At 43.6% G+C, this 3,856-nt stretch overlaps 1 pseudogene; it reads left to right on the top strand.

The window, feature by feature from the left end:
* The first annotated feature begins 1,128 nt into the window (after window positions 1-1,128).
* LOC123776412 (transmembrane protein 242 pseudogene) lies at window positions 1,129-1,546 on the top strand (annotated as a pseudogene).
* The last annotated feature ends 2,310 nt before the right edge of the window (window positions 1,547-3,856 follow it).

Below are 3,856 nucleotides of genomic sequence, written 5' to 3'. Positions count from 1 at the left end.
AGAGGGGAACAGCCAATCCAGTTATAAATGACATGCATCGGGGCGCCTGGGTGGCACAGCGGTTGAGCGTCTGCCTTCAGCTCAGGGAGTGATCCCGGCGTTCTGGGATCGAGCCCCACATCAGGCTCCTCCGCTATGAGCCTGCTTCTTCCTCTCCCACTCCCCCTGCTTGTGTTCCCTCTCTCGCTGGCTGTCTCTCTCTCTGTCGAATAAATAAATTAAAAAAATAATAATAAATGACATGCATCACACCGTACATATTAAGAGCGCACGGTGTGGTGTTTTCACATCCACAGACACAGGGGCGACATCACTACTGAGAGGGGACTCGTCACTTACCTCCAGGAGTACCTTTCTTGCTCCCTGCCATCCCCAGTCCCACCCTAGGCGACCGCTGCTTGTCTCCCCGTCACTGGAAGTTCACATTTTCTTTAATCCTGTATGAATGGAACCGCCAGTGGCTCCTGTTCTTTTGAGCTGCTTCACTCCGCACAAGCTGAGATTGATCCGTGTTGCTGTAGGCACGTCAGCAGTTGATCCTTCCCTCCTGCTGCGTTTGCACCGTAGGTCTGTGACCTCGCCTGCAAATGGCCGTCGGTGTTCCAGGTCCTGGCTGATCTAGAGAAAGCTGGTGTGAACATTTGTAATCAAGTCTTGGTGCAGATTGATGCTTTCGTTTCTCTTAGGGGAACGCATAGGTGTTGACTGGCTGGGTCACGTGGTAAATACCTCTTCCAGTAGCTGCAGATCGGTTTCTAGATTCTGTGTTCTGCATTGCCAGCTGCAGTGAGAGTGCCACCTCCTTTACATCCTCCCACACGTGGTGTAGTCAGTGTTCTGCATTTAAGCCATCCCACTGGTGTGTAGGGGTATCTTACTGGGTTTTTGTCTGCGTTTCCATGATGAGTATTGATTGAGAAACTTTTCATGTGCTTGTTTGCCATTTGTATCTTTTCTTTGATGAAGTATCACTTTAAGTCCTTTGCTCATTTAAAAAAATTGGTCTATGTTCTAATTATTGCATTTTTAGAATTCTTTATGTCAGTACAAGTTCTTTATCAGGTGTCAGTCTGTGGCTTGTCTTTCAGTCTTTTACCACTGTCTTTAAAGTGTTTAACTTTGATAAACATGGAGACGGCTAGTGCTTGGCCTGGGCAGTCGTCCTCTTGTCTCGAGGCTCCAGGATCCACAGACAATATGCTTTTCCTGTACAGTTTTCCTTGGTACCATGGCTGCAGCAGGAATCCTAGCCAGATTTGTTACAACATTATCATTGGCTAAAAAGAAAAGCCCTGAATGGTTCAGTAAAGGAACTATGGCCACAGCTGCCTTACCAGAGAGCAGGTCTTCCCTTGCCTTGCGAGCCCTGGGTTGGGGCTCGCTTTATGCGTGGTGTGGGGTTGATGTGATCAGCTTCGCAGCCTGGAAAGCTTTAGAAGTTCACAGTATGAAAGACTTTCAAAGTAAAATGCAATCGATATTTCCAGCAATTCCCAAAAACTCCTAAACATCTCTTGAGTGGAAGGAAGCATTGAAATCCAAGTGAGATGAGCATGGTGGGGGAAGTCTAAAACAACTTCCATGGAAAGGGCGGCTTTGGAGATGCCACAGAAGCAAAGGGGCTCCCCTGATTTATCATCAGGAACATGTGCAATGTTGACTGAACCCATGGGATGAATGGCATTCAGTGTCCACATAGGCCCACAGTCTGTGTACTTTACTTTAAAATTGATGTGGGCAGCTGTGTCTAGTAAGGTTTTCCCCAAATTAAGAAGATTCTTTAAAAATAATTTTATGGATAACCTCTCTGTGGAGAAGATCCCAAGGGTAATAGCTTCTGTTTGTAACCGCTAAAACCAAATTTTGTAACTGAAAAAAAAAAGGCATAACATACGATGGGAAACCTTTATAGACAGACTCCTAACAGCACTAGTACCTCAGTGTGTCTAATTAAATGAGTTTCCACAGCCTTTCTTGTTGGATGTGATTGTCAGAACTTGGAAGGCTTGCTCCTATTAGGCCAACTCCACAGTCACAGGTTAATGCGGAAACACCGTATGTCAGTTAGCTGATGCGCTCACCTCAAGGCCCTGTAAATTCTCAGACATAGAGAAGAAGCCAGTAACAGATTATGATGACCCGAAAAGGTAGTCATGCTAAAATAATAATGATGTTGTGGATATAAAATTTACTTATTTTTTTAATTTTTTTTTATTTTTTAAAGATTTTATTTATTTATTTGACAGAGATAGAGACAGGAAGCGAGAGAGGAAACACAAGCAGGGGGAGTGGGAGAGGAAGAAGCAGGCTCATAGCGGAGGAGCCTGATGTGGGGCTCGATCCCACAACGCCGGGATCACGCCCTGAGCCGAAGGCAGACGCTCAACCGCTGTGCCACCCAGGCGCCCCTAAAATTTACTTTTTTGAGAAGTTGGTTCTGTGTCCCTGAACATTGACTAATAGTTTGTAGTTTTATCTCAATTGTTAATGTAAAAACAGGCCAGTTATCACCTATCTTAACAAATATTTTTTTATTATGTTAGTCACCATACAGTACATCCCTAGTTTTCGATGTAAAGTTCCATGATTCATTACTTGCATATAACACCCAGTGCACCATGCAATATGTACCCTCCTTAATACCCATCACCAGCCTATCCCAGTCCCCCACCCCCCTCCCCTCTGAAGCCCTCAGTTCGTTTCCTAGAGTCCATAGTCTCTCATGGTTCATTCCCCCTTCTGATTACCCCCCTTTCTTCTTCCCTTTCTTCTCCTACCGATCTTCCTACTTCTTATGTTCCATAAATGAGTGAAACTATATGATAATTGTCTTTCTCTGCTTGACTTATTTCGCTTAGCATTATCTCCTCCAGTGCCGTCCATGTTGCAGCAAATGTTGAGAACTCGTTCTTTCTGATAGCTGAGTAATATTCCATTGTATATATGGACCACAGCTTCTTAATCCAGTCGTCTGTTGAAGGGCATCTCGGTTCCTTCCACGATTTAGCTATTGTGGACATTGCTGCTATGAACATTGGGGTGCATATGGCCCTTCTCTTCACTACGTCTGTATCTTTGGGGTAAATACCCAGTAGTGCAATGGCTGAATCATAGGGTAGCTCAATTTTTAACTTTTTAAGGGACCTCCACGCTGTTTTCCATAGTGGCTGTACCAACTTGCATTCCCACCAACAATGTAGGAGGGATCCCCTTTCTCCACATCCTCTCCAACAATTGTTGTTTCTTGCCTTGTCTATTTTTGCCATTCTAACTGGCATAAGGTGGTATTTCAATGTGATTTTGATTTGAATTTCCCTGATGGCTAATGATTTTGAACATTTTTTCATGTGTCTGTTAGCCATTTGTATGTCTTCATTGGAAAAGTGTCTGTTCAGATCTTCTGCCCATTTTTTGATCTGTTTGTTTCTTGCGTGTTGAGTTTGAGAAGTTCTTTGTAGATCTTAGATACCAGTCTTTTATCTGTAGTGTCATTTGCAAATATCTTCTCCCATTCCGTGGGCTGCCTCTTAGTTTTTTTGACTGTTTCCTTGGCTGTGCAGAAGCTTTTTATCTTGAGGAAGTCCCACAAGTTCATTTTTTCTTTTGTTTCTCTTGCCTTTGGAGATGTGTCATGAAAAAAGTTGCTGTGGCCCATGTCAAAGAGGTTGCTGCCTATGTTCTCCTCTAGGATTTTGATGGATTCCTGTCTCACATCGAGGTCTTTCATACATTTTGAGTTTATCTTTGTGTATGGTGTGAGACAGTGGTCAAGTTTCATTCTTTTGCATGTAACTGTCCAATTTTCCCAGCACCATTTATTGAAGAGACTGTCTTTTTTCCACTGGATGTTTTTTAA

This window comes from Ursus americanus, chromosome 34, assembly GCF_024610735.1.
Source record: "Ursus americanus isolate L20-20 chromosome 34, mUrsAme1.1.p, whole genome shotgun sequence".
NCBI classification, from domain to species: Eukaryota; Metazoa; Chordata; class Mammalia; order Carnivora; family Ursidae; genus Ursus; species Ursus americanus.
Note: the sequence above shows the minus strand (reverse complement) of the source record. Positions and strands in the feature narration are given on the sequence as shown.